Source organism: Choloepus didactylus, chromosome 10 (genome assembly GCF_015220235.1).
Source record: "Choloepus didactylus isolate mChoDid1 chromosome 10, mChoDid1.pri, whole genome shotgun sequence".
Taxonomy (NCBI): domain Eukaryota; kingdom Metazoa; phylum Chordata; class Mammalia; order Pilosa; family Megalonychidae; genus Choloepus; species Choloepus didactylus.
The window spans coordinates 40,067,629-40,088,822 of NC_051316.1; the positions used below are offsets into that span (position 1 = coordinate 40,067,629).

General features: G+C 42.7%; 1 protein-coding gene across 1 annotated transcript in view; it reads right to left on the bottom strand.

Moving 5' to 3' along the window:
• Positions 1–21,194, bottom strand: part of PCSK5 (proprotein convertase subtilisin/kexin type 5) — a 422,934-nt gene that overhangs the window by 105,860 nt on the left and 295,880 nt on the right. The window lies entirely within an intron of this gene.

The following is a 21,194-nucleotide window of genomic DNA, read 5'->3' on the forward strand; positions in this document are numbered from 1 at the left end:
GTCAACATGTGTTACAGATTTTATAAATAGGAAGAAGCCAAGGGGGGCTTCTCCCAGGATCCCTTCACTGAACTCCTACTGACTTTCCTGTTAAAGGCTGAGGCCTCTTGGATCTCAGAGGCCTGGGTTACAATCTTGGTTCGAGTCAAATAATAAGCAGGACCCACCCTGATTTTGCCCCACCAGACTGCAGGGGAATTGTGGTTATTGGTCAAGAATGGGAGTTGAATCTTGGCTGACATTTGGCAGATGTGAGCTACATCTCACCCCGACAGAGTAACAGTGAGGAGATAGCCAGAGAATTCTTCCTTTAATTGGAAAGTTTTTCTTTCCCAAGGAAAAACACATATGGGGCCTTTCCACAGAAGCAAGCCCAGCCTCGTAAATGTCTTGTGAACATTTAAGAAATTAGTCCCAAAGAGAAGGTGGTAGAAAGGCCAACCTCACTGAAGGTGATAATCCAAAGATGGGTCTCTACTCATTGAATTCAATCATTCACCTACACCACACTCATCCTCCTCTGCTGTTGTCTGAATCTTTTCCCTGGTTCAGAAACTGATCATGTTCAGAAAAATGTAGTTTTGGGTTTCGGTAGTTATAGACACATCCTTTACTCCCCGCCTCCACCTTCACTCTCACAGCCCTGTAAGTATGTCTGAGAATTGTCAATCTGAGCTCCAGCTGGTATGGTGATGTAGCAGGAGTCACCCATTGTTTAATCAAATGGGATTACCAAAACTCTAAGATTCACTGTAGTTTCACTGAAAAAACGCCCTGGAAACATAGACTTGACTGGTGAGGGTGGAGGGAGACCTATTCCCCTGTCTTTTTCCAAAGCTTTAGCCCACTGATAAAGTTGCATAAAGTAAACCTTATATGCATAAGTCTTCCACCTACTAGTATGAAATCACAAAGATGAAAATGAAGGGGCAGCTACAGTTTGCCCTCACGAAGCAGAAAAAGTCTTTCATGTAGAGTTATCCTATTAGCTTTGTTAATTGAAGGGAAATAGCATACGTTTAGCGTGATGCCGGCATCTACTAGTTGCACACCCAAACATCCTGGATTCTGCTCTTCTATGTCATTTAATTATTCCCAGGGTGTAATCTAACCAAGGATCTGATGTGTAACTTGTAGAATGGGATCCTGGTTCTTAGTGATTCTCCAAGGAGTGAGCAGCCAGCAGGGATGGAGATGGCCAATGAACAGGTTATTCACTGCACAAGGCATCTGCCCAAAGGGTCATGTGAAGGATGAAGTGCAGCCCATGCTTGTCTTTTCAAGCCACACACGCTGGTGCTGGCCGCATCTGCCTGGGGTACAGAGCACCTTTTGCTAATTTGCATGAAGGGATTGGATGAATTAGTTACAGTATTGGTAATTGTAGTCCCACATAGACAACAACTGGGGCATCTGTCTAGTAGGATGATGATTTCCAGTTGGGACTATATCACTTAATAGAGGTATCATATGTATACAACTTTCTTTGTATTTATTCTTACTTATTGTCCTTACTGTAATCTCTCCCACTCTTGTTCTAGGAGGCACCCAACTGAGCAGGGCGATTACCAGTCAAGGGACCAGCAAGCCTAGGAGCAGAGGTACCAGGGCAGACCTGTAGGAAGTAGTAGATCCTGCCTACAAGGCCACTGTAAATAATCTGTGTTTACAGAATCAGATGGTAACTCTACATCTTCAAAAGAAAGCTATGTTTCCAGGGCTTTCTTCAAAAGGCTTTTTTTCCTTTTTTCAGGACTGGCTTTTTTCAGGAATGGCGGGTTGGGGGTAGGGGGTGTCCCAGAGCCTTCCATGCCCAAAGAAAGTGTATTCTAGAGACATGTGGGCTCATAGAGAACACAGTTTATCCATTCATTCATTCATTCTGTGAATATATATTTTTTCCATTCAGTTTTATTGAGATATATTCACATACCCTACAATCATCCACAATGTACAATCAGTTGTTCACAGTACCATCATATAGTTGTGCATTCATCACCAAAATCAAATCAATTTTTGAACATTTTCATTACTCCAAAAAATAAAGATAAAAATAAGAATAAAAATACAAGTAAAGAAGAACACCCAAAACGTCTCATACCCTCATCCCCCTATTATTCATTTAATTTTTGTTCCCATTTTTCTGCTCATCTGCCCATACACTGGATATAGGGAATGTGAGTGACAGGTTTTCACAATCACACAGTCACACTGTGTAAGTTACATAGTTATACATTTGTCTTCAAGAATCAAGGCTACTGGGTTGCAGTTCAACAGTTTTAAGTATTTCCTTCTAGCTATTCTAATACACTAATAACTAAAAAGGGATATCTGTATAATGCATAAGAATAACCTCCAGAATGACTTCTCAACTCCATTTGAAATCTCTCAGCCACTGGAACTTTATTTTGTTTCATTTCTCTTCCCTCTTTTGGTCAAGAAGGCTCTCTGAATCCCATGATGCTGGGTCTAGGCTCATTGTGGACATTTTTTAAACATCTATGTGCCAGATACTCAGTGAGATCTAGAGATCGAGAGATTAATAAGCTAGAGGCACTGCTCTTGAGTTCTTAAAGGTTTTTGAGAAGAAAGATTTTCTGAAAGAGTTAGCTATAATCCAGATGCTAGGCAGGAACCTTCTACTTCCCTGGATGGTCTTGGTTAAAGACCCTCAACGGATGAGCAAGGGTGTATGCTGTACTCTGGGAGACTTAGAGGAAAAGAACATTACTTTGTCTTGGCATCCTTGCCTATAGGAATGGATTTGGGGGTTTGTGACTCTTAAAACTTGGTGTTACCTCCTACCATTTGGAAACAAAATGGAGTAAACTTCATAACCTTGAGGTTTATGTAAGAGAGTCAGCGTAGGACAGCTAAACCATGCATTTCTCTCATGTCTGCAAGCTTCTTAGCTTTAGAGCAGACTCTGGCTTCAGAACAGACGAGAAGAAGGGACCTCTCCCAAATTTCATATTTATGTAGGTGTCCAATTAGTTACATAACAACTGCCCCTAGCCCTCACAGGCACAAGTTTCCCACTGACATTTGGAACTGAAGGAGCCAGATTTCAGGGACTTGGTGAAGTTGCTTTTTTATTTTTTACTTTTTAATTTTTTAGTTGTTGAAGCAGCAAATTCTTATCATCTGTCTTCATTGCACAATGAAGCTGAATGTTTATGACAGGCGTGATATACAAAGTTCTTAGAAAAAGTCACTTTTAGCAGAGACTTCAGGGGCCAGTATTTTGTTTTCCACCTCGCCTTACAAACTCTTCCTTCTGGAGATTTCATCCATTATTATCATGTCTAAATCATTTTTCCCTTACAATCAAATTTATTTCACCTGCCTTTTAGTTCCTTTCCCATCTCACTCTGTAATGTATCAAGCCCAGCTGAAGGGACATGGAAGAAATCAGGAGTCTGAAGAGGAGTGAAGCCTCAAAAGTTGAAGAAACAGCTTAAAACACTTACAAGTGGCTTGTTTGGCATTTGCTAACATTGTAGAAAGTATTTGTGTCAACCAGTCCAAGTTATAAACAAACTTTACAAAATCATGCAGCATGGGTTACCATTAATTAGGTCATCCACAGTAGCTAAACATGCTTGCAACTCATATAGTAATATTTTGGGGGCTTACATGGCCAGAAGAGCTTCATTTCTCCTGAAGAAATCTTATGCTTTCTTTTGCACCTCATAATATTTCATTATCTGACGAGAGCCAAATTTGTAGTTGGGGTCATGCAAATAAATATAGGAACTAAATAACTTAATAAACATAAGTAAATCTGTTCTGATTTGAGTTTAAACCAATTTTTTAGCAAGGATGATTAGCAATGGAGGATAGGTGGAACATTGGAAGAGGAAATCAGGCTTTTGGTTTTTGATGTGCTTATTTTAGAGATCAGCCTAGGGGAGCTGAATTATCTGTGGACCTCTGTGAGAGGCCTGTTTATGTGCCTTATCATTCAGATGCCAGGAATCTTAGAGTGTGACTGTTTTGGATGACTCTACAACCACAAGTGCTAATCAAATAATACTATCTCTTTGCAAGGATGTCGATACCTAGTTTCCAACTTGATACCACTGTGTGAAGACAGGTTTTAAGAAAATGAATCCATATATTTATTACTTTCCACCAACTACACTAAATGCTCAGGAGTACTTTCAATTAATTACATTGTAATGAAATAAATCAGTTTTTAAAGCCTTGTTAAGCATGAACTTTTATAGCAAGGTTCAAATAAGAGGCCATCAACCAAGAGTGTAACATCTTTGCTTACACATAATGAATTTGCTCCTTGGCAGGCTAGTACTTAATTCTAACCCCCAAACTCTTAGGATTATGTGCCTTTTGGGGTGAGTTCAAAAAGTATCAACCTAATTAGGGAGCTGGTTTGTTGAACTGAGGTTTGAAAGACCTCCTGGTAGAAAATTTGTGATAGTAATCATCTGGCAGATGGATCCACTAAAGGCAGAATGTACATGACAGGCAGCTAGAAGGAGAGTTCTATACCCCCCAGCCCATAGGGTTTGGGGGACACCACTTCTCTAGCCCATCATCCCATCTACTACTTGCACTGATCCTCCTTACACAGGCTTTGCTGACTGACAAGACTTATCCTGTCTGGTCTAACTGCCTTTGGTTCCCAGGTACTGGCATTATTTGTGTGGTTTGTGCATGTACTCTAAAATGCTACACTGCCCCAACCCCAATGGGTTGGCACTCCTGCAGGAAGGAGTAAATTATGTATCCAGCACACATGCAAAGTCTTAGTCTTCTTTAGACTGCACAATTCAAAGAGGAAGGAATTAAGTATTGACTCTTTTAGTTTCCACCATTGTTTAGGCATAGACAACAGTCAGTCTAATGAAAACGTGTATCCACATGGAGTCTTGGACATCAAACCTGAATATAGTAGTGGAAATGCAATCACACGGCTTGTATTCATTGACACCTACCATATTATAAGTGCTGGTTTATGTAATGTTGAATCCAGACAACAACCCCTTTTATAGGTGAGGAACTGAGGCTCAGAGAAATTAAGAATCTTACATAAATTCATTCAACTTGGTAAGTAGCAGAGCTGGCAGTGCTCCAGGTGTGGCTGCTCCAGAGCCCATGCTTTTTCTGCAGTACTTCCCTGGTATGAACTCATTTCCCCTTTTAGTATTCTAAGTGGCACTGCTATTTATTAAAAGAAAGAAATGAACAGGTGACTTGTCTTAACCACTTGGTGAGGTAACGGTATTGAAAAGGAATTTACTGAGAAAAGCAAGCAACTTTGAGCAGGTATGTTGCATACAGTGGATTTACTCAATGATTGAATTTACCCTATAAATTTATTTTCTCTGGTAAAATGGCCACCATTTATTAAAAGGCAATTGTACTTTTGAGTAAACTGACATCTTACAGTTTGTTCTGCCCATTAGGCTGCAAGCTCCTAAGAGGAATTCAAAAATATTTTTCGAGTGAGGAAAATAAATTGGTTGGAGTTCTGGATAGGGATTTTCTATACCACTTAACTTATGTCTAAAAACAAAATAAACTGGCACCCCAGAAATAGCTTACAAAGAGAATTATAGTAACCTTTCTTTGGTTCCCAATTTATATGAAAATTTAGAATACAGGGATTGGTTCCTGTATACTGTTTCCTCAACCAGGAGACTTTTGCATTGACTCTATATTAATGAAAAGTCACTCTACGTTCTAGTTTAAGGATGCTAAAATTAAAGAGACACTGTACACTTGGTTGGAAGACTAGACACAAGGAGGAAAAAGTCCTGAAAGTGATTATTATCTACAATCCAACAAAATAAATTCACAAAGCTTATCATTGTGGATGAAGAAAATCATGAAAAGTTTCTTGTAAGCAGGGGTTGGTCATTGAAAATCCATGTGTTGCCCATCTATGGTGTGTGAAATTTCTTGACCGTCTCTTTATTTAGCAGGCTTTCTTTGTTATTCATGTTAACGAGCCTAGAACTTCTGCAGGTTCACTACTTGAGCCCCCTGATCCTCACATTTAAGGTTTTAATCCAAAGTGATTGTAGCATTTGTGGGTACAGAGGGACCACCGTCATGGGGGAAACTGTGCAGTATCTGATGAGTTCACAGCAAGGGGATGTGTGGGTTTTAAACAGGGTGACAGAAGTAAGTGGCCATCATTAGAGAGAATAACTTGTTGACCTTTTGGAATTCACAGTCAACCACCTGACAGAGGTCACTTCTGGGAGACAAGTCCTGGAAAAGTGCATGACTTGAAAGTGCTAAGTACCAGGTTGAAGGGGACTCTCCTTGTGTGGGATGCCAGGCAGGGATCACGAGGAGGGGGGCACGGTGTTGACTAGAGCCTCCATATACCCACAGGTGGGGGGTGCCATCCAGCCCTAAGAAGTGTGTCATTTCCTTTCACTTTGGAGGTGATGAAGATGGCAGGTAGGTGGCCCATTGAGCCTTCCAGCCACTTCTGAACTAAACATGGGTCCTAGGATGCTGATCAGTTCAAGTCCAAAGTCCTTTCCAAGGAGCTTAATAAGATCAAAATGTTCCCCGTGATGGTTTAAGTCCCAAAACACAGACACAAGAATGTGACTCGTTACCATCCTCTTTCGTTTCTACCTCCACCAAAAGAGTCTCCGTAAACAGCTTTTATAACTTGCTCTCATAACCCTTCAAGTACCGCCACTGCCAGTTCTCCCACTCCGGGGACCCCAGGGAGGGAACACCCTCCAATTACCCTCTTTCTCCTCCTGCATCACAAAGCACAGAAAAGGCTGACTCTGTCTCTCTTCTCCCACACTCACTTCCCTCTTGCTCGCTCTGCCTTTATGTGTTAAGATGTTTCAGCCTAAATGCTTATTTAGAGAAATGAAAGGCCCCTGGAAAGAGGAGGAATTTTCACTCCAAGCCTGGAGCTCTAGCTGCAGTGTAGCTGGCCCTGGCTGCCCTAATTGACACTTTAGTCTTTCCTGGGTCATAGTTAATACCACCCACCCATGGGCAGTGGACGCTGCCCTGACTCTAGATGGTTGGTTTGAGTAGTGACAGGTCTGTATGGAGCACAGCATCCAGAATTCTTCAGGGCCTCAGTAACTGGAGAAGCAGGCTGCTGTGGGTTTATTGGGAGTAGCCAAATTGTGCTCTTTAAAAAACCTAGGTGTGGAAATACAGGGAGAACCAGAGTTATGTGGGTGCCTACTGCCTGTCAGCATGGCAGGAAGCAGTATCATGTGCTCACTGTACAGTGTCGGATAAACACACAGATCTTTGGGTCCGTCTGACCTGGCTTTGATTTGGATTCTACTCTTCAGCCGACAGTGATCAAGTCACAGTCCTGTTTTGTAAAATAAGGATAATAATCCCTTCCTCATAGGATGTGGTGGGATTAAATGAGAAAACAGATCTTAAAGCACCTAACCCAGTAGAAGGTAAATGCCAGCTACAATTATTGGGTATTTTATGTTTTCTCATTAAACTGCCCATAATTCAGTGGGGGGTGGTTAGGGCTATCACATCCATTTGACAAAACGAGGATTTAAACATCAAAATGTTGTTATCTCTCTGAACATTTTTCAAACCCAGGGCTGATTGGATCCCAAATTGTCCTTTTTCTACCACCCCTGAGGGGACTTGAAGAATGGATTGGCTGCATAAGGCAGGCAGTAATGAGGCAACTAAAACTAATGACCCTGTGGATGGAGAACAATGATCTCTCAAAGCAACTGAGCTGAAAGATGCAACCTACTCCAGCCATTTTTTATTATTAGCAACCCCTTGGAGCCAGCCTCCCTGTACCAGAGCAAAGCCCCTCTTCTTGAATGCTGCTGTGGAAAATTTCAGAGCCTTGATGGCTGGGCCCCTCACACTGCTGAGGTAAAAGTCTGTCAGAAATGGGTGAATCCAGGAGAGGGGCTTGAGTTGAGACTGAACACACAAGGCCTCTTCCCTTTTCCTGATTCTGGCAGAGTTTCACCAGGTCAGTGGGATTCCTGTCCCCTCTGTGGGGCCACTACTCTCTTAGACTACCTCCTTCTCTATTAGGGAGAAGGAAAAAAATTGTGGACATGGCAAACCAATATTTGACACAAAGTCAGATCAGCTATTCCATTATTGCCCAATATTATCTATCCATCTTGTTGCCTTGAGGAGAAATCTCTTGGTAATAATGTAAGATTGTTTGTGACTTTAAATGACTTTCACTCAGCCTTGGACACTGTGGTCAGGAACTGGTTATGTGCTAATTAGCATGACTTCGATATAAACCCAAGGTATTTTGACTTAGAAATTAATACTGTCCTGAGAAGATTCTTGACCCATCAAAACATTTCAGAAGGGCATGGCTGGAATGTGTTCTTGCTCTTTTACCATTCACTGAATGCTTTGCTATCACCTCTAGATGCTCACACTCACCCTCTAACCATCTATGCTCTAGGAAGCCTGGTTCACCAAGTGAAGTGGCACCGTATGGAGCTGAGAGCTCATCTCCAAAGAAAAGTCAAACAGCGGAGTTACGAAGAGAACAGAGGATCCTGACAAACAACACTCACCAGAGACAAACAACAGTTCTAGAAAGTCTACATGAGCCTTGAGAAGGACGCAGTCCCTCTGATGGACAGCCAACCCCGCTGGAAGGTAGGCAGGTCAGCATATGAGGCGAGGCCAACCTCCCCTCACTCAGGCCTGCCCCCCACTCTCCATCACCAGAGCCCACTCCAAGCAGGCCCGAGCCACTCCCTCTGGCGGCCACTGCGCCTTCCTGCACTGGTTACGTTGCTGTCTCCTTGCAAGCCTCTTCAGCAGCATATTTAGGGAACAGACAACCACTCTGGGCTGCATTTTAGGGCGTCCTGGGCCTCCAGAGCCCAGTCCATGGCTTTCATCTGCAGCCACCCGGCCACGAGCGGCGGCTCAGCTTCCCGGGCTTGGGAAACTGTTTTGATACCCCCACAGGCAGAGCTGGTGAGTCAGGCCCTCCTCCTCTTCCCGAACCCCCTCGGGCTGCTGTCTGACCTGCTTTGACTCCTTTCTGCTCTCAAGGCTGCTCTTGATATTCATCTTAACCAGATTTTACATGATGCAATGTGCCTGGGGCCCCAAACTCTCCTGCTGAGTCTCTCTGTTTCCCAGTTTGCCAAAATGGGCAGGGACAGGCTGTGGAAAAGCCACCTGTAGGCTCGGAGAGCTTGAGTAGAAGTATTTTGCTTATGCAATTGTCTGGTGTATTTTAGGCTATAATTTTCTAAAGATGAGTATTTAAGAGACCAATATTTTCTAAGGGATAAAACAACCAGCTTTCACAGTAGTGAGAAGAGCTGTCGGGCAGCACACCTGAAAGAGCAGGGACGGGAGAAAGACAATGTAGTTGAGTTGTTTGGGAATTATAAGTTGTTTGAGTTTAAGATAAGGGCAGTTTTTCTGGGAAAGTCTATATAGCTGCTTGTTGAATTGTACTTTGAGGGTTGTCACCTTTCTGTATATATGTTGTGTGTCAGTGGGGAAGTGGCTGAGCTTGTGGAGCTGTGGGCCACAGCAGTCTTTGAGATTTGCGCTCTAACTGCTTGTTGGCTGGTACTCTGAAAGTTGTCGTTGTTCTATGTATGTGTTAGATTTCACAATAAAAAATGTATTAAAAACAACATGCAGTTATTTCAGGTTATTTGTTTTTCTTATTCCTTTGTTTTGTTTTGTTTGAATTGTTTTTTTTAATTTTTTTGATAAAGTAAAAAAAAAACTATTGCATTTAAAAAACAAGCAACAACAAAAAAACAAAACAAAAAATAAAAAAAGAAAAACAATGTAGGTATCACATTGACTCACATCTGAACACCCAAATTTAGAAAGTTTTATTAAAAGGAGGACAAAAAATGTATTATCTTAAATTGTAAGATACTGGAAATCACTTTAATATTTATGTTTTTTTTTTTTTTAATCTTAGAAATATGAACTGTTGCAATTTTTATCCTGGTATTCAAATAATTTGTTTCCAATAATAAGAAAGAGAATAACTAAAATATATTCAGTGATTATTATTTGCTAGGAATTGTTCTGAGTGCTTTACACATATTAACTCACTAACACTTACAGCAACTGTTGAGGAAGGGACGTGTGTACCTTTGTTCTTTTATCATCTCCATTTTTCTGCTGAGGAAGTTGAGGCAATGGGATGTTAAATGACTTATTAAAGTCATCCGGCTAGTAGCAGAGCTGGGACTTAAACTCAGAAGTTCAGGCTCCACCCCAAACTCTGCTCCTTTAACCAGGATTTTCTATTCCCCTTCTCCCAGAAAGTAACAGAGATGGGATTTCATCCCAGTCCCATCTTACATCAAAGACCATGCCCCTTCCACTAAGCTAGAAAGTCAATCAAGTAATTGGTGGCTGTGCGTGTGTGAGCATGTGCGTGTGGAGATAGGTCAAAATATGCAATCCTAGACTTCTCTGTCATCTCACCCATAACTATCACTTCCTTATAATTTTCTGGGGGCTGTGTAGGAAGGAAGAGACGACACAGTGTCTACCTTTCCTAGGAGAGACAGAATCAGCTCACATAAAACACTGAGAACACAAGCCAACATGGAGTCAAGTATTCCAAATGGAAGGGTTTGCTTGTTCAGCTGTCTCAGTACCATCCTTGAGGATGGGGCCCTGGCTTGTTCATTGTTGGGTCTTCATGAACTCTCTGTATAATGGAAGACTTTTCTTATACTTGTCTTGTGTTCTTTGGTATGATGCCTCTGTGAAGTAGGCAGCTTTGTTGACTGAAGCAGAAACTCAGTGTGGGGGACATTGAAAAATGAGTTTGGATAGACAAAGTAGATGGGTCACAGAAGATCAGAAAGAGGTGTACCAGATGCGTGTGGTTGGCCAAAGGGAGCTACTGAAGATTTTGGAGAAGAGATGGTCTACGATGGGAACAAAGTTGGTGGAAGATCATCCTAGGCAAGGGAGACTGGATGAATTGGAAGAGAAAGTCCAGGGGAGCCAGCCAGGAGGCTGCTGCCATGAGCCGGGTGTGAGCAAATGGAGCTACTGCAGTGAGAATGGTGAAGACGGGGTGGCTCCTCCAAAATTGAGTCATTGGCTTTCAGGGAGAGGTGGACCTTTGAGCTCCTGTGTTCTAGCTGTCTCCTTCTCCTCTGCCCCAGGGATGGGTTTTTAGCTCAGTGACTGCACCGTGTTTGAATGAACACTGGAAGGGATGAAAACTCATAACCCCTTTTCTGTTTTTGGAGAACTCTGACTGTCAGAAATTTGTTTGAGGTAGGCCAGAGTCAGCCAGCTAGTAAATTTCACACAGTGGTCATTCAAAAGAAGAAACAGCAGCTCTGAAGAAAAAAGCATGATATCTATGGAAATAATGAAAAGAGTTGGAAGATCTGTGCCCAGGCCCAGACAGGTAGCTTTGTGCAAGTCAGTTAAACTCTATAAGTCTTAGCCACTTCGGGGAAAATGGGGCAGTACGTGTCCTGCCTACTTCTGTCGTCTATTTGGAGTATCAAATGATATGCTTTGAGATAGTGCTTTGGGGACTTCAAAAGGCTACATAAAGGGGGAGAAGGTATGCTTTTTATGCTCTGTGGGAGGGAATATAGTACAGTTTAGTGGCAGAGAATTGTGGATCCAAATTCCAGCTCTGCTACCTTCTAGTTTTGTGATTTGGGTCTAGTTACTTAACTTCTCTAATATGTTTCCATTGCTGCAAAATGGGATAAAAGTAGTCCTACCTCAAAAAGTTGTTGTGACAACCAAATTTAATGAAGTGTTTAAAAGCATGGGGTCTTCCTGGAAAATAATAAATGCTTATTAAATACTATTACTATTATTATTGATGAATGATGACCGCCTGCGTACAACAGGTGAAAGGAAGTCAAATCCATGGACTTAACTTGAGTGAGTAATGAGATGATGGTAACACTGACAGGACCTTAGAATGTGAGGAAAGCTGGTTGGAATGTTCTAGCAGATGTTTTGAAACTGTGCAACTCATGGCATAGCTCTACATTTATCCACATGCCACAGACATTTTTTGGACAGTGGCTGTTTCTTGGGCCTGCTCAATGTTAGGCAACTGTATTCTTTTTCTGACACACCTACAATAAGAGTTGATGGAGTCAAATATAGTGCAAGCAATTCTGGCCCATTCTACCTAGAGCTATGCCATAAACAAGTGGGAGCTGAATTCTTTGTTATCAGGTAGAGTGTCATGTTTAGACGCCAAGCTGGTGAAAGGAATTAATCATCTACACACTCCTATGGAGGCACATCCTGCTGCCAGGATAACTGTTTGGCAGAATAGCCATACAGGTACTCAGGCATCAAACCCATGCAGAAAAAGGTAAATTATTACAAAGGGTCTTATCACAGTGGTTCTGCAGCTCCTTGGTCTTTGTGACCTGTGACCTTTCTTAAAAAAGGTCCCTAAGTGAGCTGCTTTTCAATCAATTGCCAATGGATTCAATCAATTGTTCATCTTTAACAGACACTAGCAGGTTAAAGGCACAGAGCTTGTGGAGCCCCAGCTTGTGTGGTTTCCATGAGGAGTGTTCTTCTTCCAATCAGGATAAGTTCCTTGTAAGGTAAGACCACAAGTTTGATATCCTCATGTTCAGGGGGAAAAGATGTGACTGTTCTCTCTAGAGCTTTGGAAAGTGTGTATCACCCAAGAGAGTTTCTTCAATTGCCATAAAACAAGCTGATCTCCACTTACAAGACTCCCAATTTGCAGATGAAGAAGTTGGCAATTAGTGTTTTACATGGCTTGCCCCCCAAATCACACAGTTTGTCTTGTTCCTTCTCCAACTATGCTGATGGGGGTGGTCATTTTGGAAAGATGTGGAGGAAAAATAAAGCAGGCAATATCCAGAGACAATAGAGGACTTGCCATCTGTTGTTGGCAAAGGGGATGTTATTAGTAATATTCAGCTGACTCATCCAACATGGTATTCTTCTGGTTATTTATCCTGGAATGTCTTCTGTTTCCCTGGTCTCAAAGATCTTCTATAAAAGCAGTGATTCCTAGACAGCTCTTCCCAGTCAAGATTTTTCTCCTGAGTCTAATAATTCCATATCCATTGCCTGCTGGACTCTCCACCTGCATACTTTACAGGTATCTCTAATGCCACATGTACAAGATGACTCAGCATCTTACTTCAATACCGAGTCACCCTTTACTTTCTGTCAAGGTAAGTGCTGCCACCATCCAATCAGGGAAGCCAAAATAGATCATCCTCAACCCCCATCCATCCCCACATCTAATCTCTCACAATTTCTCTCAATTCTATCTCCTAGACATCTCTCAGTTCTGTCTGCTTATCTGCATCTCCAGCACCACAACTTGATTTCTAGCCCAATCATTCTTATCTCATATGGCTATTGAGCATCCTGGTCGGTCACTCTGCAGCCCTAAGGTTCTTTCTCAAATTCAAAATCTTTCAATGCTGCTCCCTCAATATAGAATAAAACTTTAAAGAACGAAATGCAAGAGCCTTCAAAATTTGGCCCTTGCCTAAAGCCCCTCATCTGCAGCTACTCTCCTTAAAACTGTGGCAAACCTTTGGTGCCCTGTTCCCATCCATTGGCCTTATCATGTGGGTGTGTAGAAACCAACTTCCAGGTGAGAGGATCTGCTTGGGTTTGCAAGAGGCTTTCTCCAATGTCACAGAAGCTGCCCCGGAAGGCACACCCAGCAATCCAGAAGAGCCAGGGAACTAACCCAGGAGCTGTTTTCAACCAATGAGTGATAGAGACTACAGCTTCGTTGCCCCTCCAATAACATAACTCTGAGGCCTGTGCCCTAGACAATTTTCCAGAGTTTCCCCCACAGAATGGAGCTCCAGTTGCCCTCAGTGGCAATTGGCTTATAACATAATTGTCATTGTCGGCTTCCCTCTCCTATAACTTTTCCACTCCACCAATGGCAAACTCTCATCTCCCAAATAAGCTTCCTGCACTTGCATCTTATTCTCAAGGTCTGCTTCTGGGAGGACCAGCTAAGGCACAACCCCATGCTCCAGCATTCCCAAGAGACTTCTAGCTCCACAAACCCAGCCTCCACTTTCCCACTAAGAATAATCATTTGATTTGCACCCCACTCCCTCCTTTCTAATCCCAGAAACTTCTACTCATTCTTTACAAGGCAAAGTTGCCTCTTCCATGAAGCTTTCTCTGAACCTTTCCTATCATCCCATTGTGCAGTGGAATTGATTTTTTTCTGTTCTCTGTAGTACTTTGTGCATATGTCTAATATCAACTGATATTTATGCACATACATGTGTCTCTCCCAAGGAATTAGTTGCTCTTTGAGATCAGGGATCATTCCCCACAATCTAGCCCATTATTGCCACAAGGTAAAGTGATCAAAAGATTTTGGTGAATAAATGGGTTAATGTGTTAAGTGTTAAGGATGCAAACAAGGATCACCTGATAAGCTGAAAGCTCCATGAAAATGTACTCATTAATTCATTCAACATATAGTTATTGAATGTCTACTACAGATTAGACATTATTTCAGGTATTTGGGATACATTTGTGGAAAAAACCACAAATCTCTTCCTTGGAAAAACTAACTTTATAGCAAAAGAGATAGATAGTAAATCATCAGTACCCATAATTTCATAAATTTTATGGGATGGTTAGAAGCCAATAAATGATATCGGAGAAAGTTGAATAGGGTAAGCAAACCATGGAGTGCTGGGGAGGGGCAGTGACGGGAAGACAGGTTGCAAGTAGGATATAATGGGAGCCAGAGACCCCAGAATGAGAACCCAAGAAAGGGCTGAGCATTATGCTGGAGCTGTTCTGCAAGTTAGTTGATAAGGTTAATTACCAACATGCAGTACAGTAATTTTGCTTCCAGCAGGCTAGACACTTGTGGCTTCACAATACAGCAGCCTATTATATCTAGACTTGAAATATCCTTACTTAAAGATGGCTACTTTCCTAGACATGTGGTTCCAGGCAAATTGCCCACTGTGAATCCAATTTTTAATGCAAAATGTGTTTCCAGCTCAGAAGTTCATGGCCAATTTATTGAAGTTCACTGAGAGAAGGCTATCAGTCAACAAAAGTATATTAGAGTGGGGTGTCAAGTTTCAGGAGGTAAGGTGGAAGGATGAAACAGACCAGAGACTACACATCTAGGAAAGCAGATATTTTAAACTAAATTCACCTCACAGTTACTATCAATCCACTTTTCTGCAAAACCACCCATGTTGAAAAAAAAAATACTGCATGAGCAATAAAAAGTATTGTGCTCTGTCTAATGCATTAATAGTTAAGAGAGAGAATTTATCCTTTGAACATGCTCATATAAAAAGAAGTGCAAAGAGTAGGGTGTTAAATGGGATCTAGGAGTGTAAGAATATTTTTAAGAGTAAATGATTTAAAAATGAGATTGATGGAGATTCTAAGAGAGATGATGGCTCACTCTAATGGGAGGCTCTAAAAATACAGATCTGAAAACATAAATCACAAAGGGTTTCAACAACGAAGAAAAGGCAAGAGACACTTAAAGAAACCAGTGCCACTTCACAGAGAACTTTCTGCCGAGTTTGATATTTAAATATCTGTGAGGAGGCCAAAGCTTTCAGCATTTCATGCTAGGAACTCCTGATCCCTGGGGGTTATGGGGTATTGAGAAGGTTGTTTAAAGCTCTTCAGAGGCTCCCTGTAGCAGCAAATGATACAATCCAGACTCCTTTACATGGTACACAGGGCAACCTCCAATCTGACTCCTATCTGTGCCAATGTATGGCTTGCTTTCACTGAGCTCCAGCCCCTTGCTGCACCTGAGGCTCCAGCAGTAAGAAATTCCTGGCAGTTCCCCAGCTCTTCCAGGCTGTTCACACCTTCCTTGGCCTCCCCAGCTCCGTCCTTCCATTCCTACTTCCTGTCCCAGAGGATTGCTACTCCTTTCCACCCCAGTGGTTCCTCTGGTACTTCTTTTTTTTTTTTTTTGGGGGGGGGGGCACACTGTAAGCCTTTAATAGACATTGGCTTTTTTTTTTTTTTTTAAATCTTCATTTTATTGAGATATGTTCACATACCACGCAGTCATACAAAACAAATCGTACATTCGATTGTTCACAGTACCATTACATAGTTGTACATTCATCACCTAAATCAATCCCTGACACCTTCATTAGCACACACACAAAAATAATAAGAATATTAATTAAAGTGAAAAAGAGCAATTGAAGTAAAAAAGAACACTGGGTACCTTTGTCTGTTTGTTTGTTTGTTTCCTTCCCCTATTTTTCTACTCATCCATCCATAAACTAGACAAAGTGGAGTGTGGTCCTTATGGTTTTCCCAATCCCATTGTCACCCCTCATAAGCTACATTTTTATACAATTGTCTTCGAGATTCATAGGTTCTGGGTTGTAGTTTGATAGTTTCAGGTATCCACCACCAGCTACCCCAATTCTTTAGGACCTAAAAAGGGTTGTCTAAATTGTGCGTAGGAGTGCCCACCAGAGTGACCTCTCGGCTCCTTTTGGAATCTCTCTGCTACTGAAGCTTATTTCATTTCCTTTCACATCTCCCTTTTGGTCAAGAAGATGTCCTCCATCCCACGATGCCAGGTCTGCATTCCTCCCCGGGAGTCATATTCCACGTTGCCAGGGAGATTCACTCCCCTGGGTGTCTGATCCCACGTAGGGGGGAGGGCAGTGATTTCACCTTTCAAGTTGGCTTAGCTAGAGAGAGAGGGCCACATCTGAGCAACAAAGAGGCATTCGGGAGGAGGTTCTTAGGCACAATTACAGGGAGGCCTAGCCTCTCCTTTGCAGCAACCGTCTTCCCAAGGGTAAAACCTATGGTAGAGGGCTCAACCCATCAAACCACCAGTCCCCTATGTCTGTGGTCATGTTAGCAACCATCGAGGTGGGGTAGGCCAATATCTGGTACTTCTTTTTACAGCACATCAGGGCATTTCCTCCTCATTTAAATCTCTCTATTATGTATAAAATCCATAACACTCATAGGGTGTTATATTCCCTATTATATTGTATTCCCTGTGCCTAGTATAAAACTTAGCCCATAGTAGGTGTTTAATAAATGTTAGGTGAACCAATAAATAATGAGTTAATGAATTCGTATAAGATAAACACAAAAGAGTATCAGGAAGCATTTAACAATCGAATGACCATTTCTTTAGTGATTTAAAGCATACCACACAGCAATATCCTCATGAGAGAATGTTAATCTTTCCATATTACTGATGGAAATGGTGGCTCAGAGGGTAAGACAACCTACCAATATGTGGTTGGCTGAATAATGTCCCCAAAGATATCCAGGTCCTCATCACTGGAAACTAGGAATGCTACTTTTTGTGGTAAAAGGGATTTTGCAGAGGTGATTAAAGATTGGGGAATGGGGAGAGTATTCTGAATTATTAGGTGGGCCCACTTATAATCACAAGTGTCCTTAGAAAAAGCAGGCGGAGGGCGACTTAACCATAGATGGTGATGTACCGACCTCAGCAGAGAGAGATTTGAAGATGCTTCCCTGCTGGCTTTGAACATGCAGGAAGGTGCCTTGAGCCCGGAAATGCAAAGAACACTGCTTTGGAAGCTAGAAAAGGCAAGAAAATGCATTCTCCCCCAGACCTTCCTGGAGCTTGGCCCTGCTGACACCTCAGCTTAGACCCCATGAAACTGATTTTGCCTTCTGACCTCCAGAACTCCAAGCAAGTAAAAAGGTGTTGTTTTAAGCCACCAAGTTGTGATCATTTGTTACAGCAGCCACAGGAAACGAATACACCAAGGTTACGAATGCCTGTTGGTAATGGAGGCGCCAGTCGATGCTTCGTCCTAACTGTGGAGCTCTGCCATTAGGAACTGTGTGGTTTGGGTTGAGCCGTTTAATGTCTTTGTCGCAGGGAAGGAAGCGGGGTGGGGCAGCGTTCTTTCAGAAGTGTCAGGCAGCAGCCTTATTCATCCTGTGAAGTGGGCAGAGTTGGGAAGCTGGCGCTCTTGTCAGCACTGCCTGTAGGCAGGAAATCCCTGGAGACAGAACTCACTGTGTCTTGCACACCACCCAAATGTTCCTACAGCAGCCCTGCTGGAGAGAGAGTCACGGAGAGCAAGGTGCAGCCTGGGGAGAGCGGGTCAGCTGGGGCGCAGGGAAAGGGGCTCAGCCTTGCTGAAGGTGGCAAGAGGAGGGCTGCTTTGTATGCACTAGGCACATCATGTGCATCATCTCAACCCTTTGGCAACCTTTTAGGTAGTGCTAGGATTACTTCCTTTCTATAGTTGAGGAAAGTGAAGAATTGGAGATTAAGCAATTAAATGGTCAGTGGTCAAGCTGGGACTTGAACCCAGGCCTCTCTAGTCTGATTACTACTCTATGGCTCTAACATCAGAGACAGTGGTTCTGAAAGTGGGACCAGCAGCATCAGCCTCACCTGGGAACTTAATTGAACTATATATTCTAGGGCACAACCTAGAATGGATTAGGAAAGTCTGAGGGTGGGGTCAAGCCATGTGTGGTTGAACAAGCTCTCCAAGTGCATATTGACGTTTGGGAACCCCTGCTCTCTGCTTTCTTGGAGTCCTTTGAAAGGGCCAACACAATCTTGCCCCATGCTCAGGCTGCTTGCTGCTCTAAATTGCTACCTGGCGCCACCAGCAGCAGCTGGCTGATGTGCATAGTGCAAGGATGTCACCCAGATTTGCCATTCTGAAAGCTGACTGTGCTGTAAGGTCTGCTGAGGGAGGGTTTAGGACAAGGTGGGGAAAAATCCAGCTTAGAGTCAGAAATTCTGCTGACTGTTTAGAGAGTAAGTTTGATATGAAACACAGAGTAAGAATTTAACATTAATGAAAGATCAGGATAAACATCATCTCTATTCTATCTATTACTTGTCTACTAATTAGCCCAAGACACCAAAAGGAGCCTGATGTCTATGTTGGCAGCTGTGGTGGTCTGGAGCTATGTACTCTAGAAAAATATGTTCTTAAACTTTATCCATTCCTGTGGAGAGTGGACTTGTGTAAAGACGAGCTTTTGTTGAGGTTATTTCAGTTAAGGTTTAGTGCAGCTCAATCAGCTTAACCCTATTACTGAAGGCCTTATAGGGAAAGCCATATATATAGAGAAAGCCACTCAGAGGGAGCAGCCACAATCTGAAAGTCAGTGGAACCTGGAGGAGAAGGAAGAAGCCAGGAGAGGCTGCCACGTCTGTTGCCTTGTGACAGAAAAGCCGAGGACCAAGGATCACCAGCAGCCAGCCCCAGAACAGCAGTCTTCTGGAAGAAAGCATCACCTTGATGATGCCTTGATTTTGGACTTCTCTTGGCCTCAAAACATTGAGCCAATAAATCCCTGTTGTTTAAGCCAACCCACTGCATGGTATGTGCTTTAGCAGCCAGGAAACTAAAAAAGCAACCATTAGATTATGGTACAATTTTAAAGTACCTGGCTGTATTGGGAATTACGGTGCTAGATGTAGTTCCTATGCTCTTGGAATTTACAAACCAGAGAGACTGAACTGCAATGACCAGAAGCCCGGAGAACACATGCCACAGAGGACAGAGACAGGAGTTAGGCTCTCTGGGTCTCACAAAGGACTTAGCAATGTGCTTGGACATTCCTGGATAATGTATCTATTAATCAGCTTCCTTTCTGGCACAGATAGTTGAGGTCAGGTTGCCCCAGTCCACCCCCGAGAAGCCCTCTGTGGCCTGCAAATGTCTCACCACCTCCTCAAGCTGTGCTCTGCGGGAACGGTGTAGGCAGTGGTTCTCCCAGCTCTGGGTCATCGTGCTTTACTCCTACAGAGCAGGAAGCGGGAGGTGGCAGGTCGGTTAAGGACAAGGACCGAAAGGTCTAACCTCGTAGTGAGGTCGTGTCAAACTAAGGTTTATAGTTTTTGGTGGGGGACAGTCTGAATATAAAATATTTCTAGACAGCAGTCATAAAGAAATAATAGATCTTGAGGGGGGAGACCGTGGAAGGACCATTTCTTAGCTTTTGATTTTTATATAACGCTTTAGACTTGTAGCTTATTATGAGATAACACCTTTGCTGATGAACCTACTTCTCTTTGCTCCTCCTGTGCTGCATCCAACTTAGTTTGCAACATGTAGGCAAAGATACATCTACTGAACAGTTATCCAGCCACTGACTTAGAAGTTTTTGACTTGACATAATTTAATCCTCACCTTCCTCACCCCCAAGAAGAAGCAAAATCGAAAGAAGTACTGAAGTCTTACTTGTCCTGACTCTATAGTTGTGTCACAGTCTTTTCATTCACTCATTTATTCTTTCAAACCCTATTTATTGAGCACATATTTTATGCCAGAAACTTTGCCAGGTGTGGTTGGTACAATGGTGAACAGAAGAAGATATGGTTCCTGCCTTCATGGAGCTTACCATCTGGAGTGGGAAACAGACATGAACCAATCACAGAAGCAAATGTGAAATTGTGACTCTGACAGTGCTGAGGATGAGTTAAGGAGGCATGAGGGGGTACGGAGGAGGGACGAGGGGAGTATCCGGTCAGAGGGAATAGTATCAGCAAAAGTTCCATGGTAAGACGGGGCTTGGCTAATATGTGGGACTGAAAGAAGGCCAGGGTGGTCAGGTGGGGCAGAGAGAGAGGAAGAGGGAAAGAAAGAAGGAGAAAAAGAAGGAGGAGAAGGAGAAAGAGACATACAAGTTTAGGTGGGGGTGGGCCAGCCTTGTCAGGCTTGCTGAAGAGTCCTGTATTTATCCAAACAGCAACGTGTTTCAGCAGGAGTGTTGTGATCAGATTTACACACTCTTTTGAAAAGATCACTTTGGCTTCTTTGTAAACAAGGGATTGGAGAGGGTGAAGGAAAAATGGTTAGGAGGCTGTTTTTTGAAAGCAGCACATGATGATGGTAGCACACCTAGTGTGGCAGTGGTGGGGATGGAGAGAAGAGGACAGGTTTAGATTCAAAAGATATTTAAGAGATAAATTAACTAGATTGGGTGATGGATTGGATATAGGGGGAGAGGGAGGGATCAAGAATGAACACAAGGTTCTAGCTTAGGTGCCTAAAACAAACAGATGCTATTTTAAATGCTGTGCGTGTATTATGCCATTTAATGTCACAATGTTCCTAGGAGAGAGGTAGGATTATTATCATCCTTATTTTACCAGTGGGGAAGCAGAGGCATGGAGAGGTTAAGTAAATTTCCCAAGATCACACAGCTAGTAAGTGACGGAG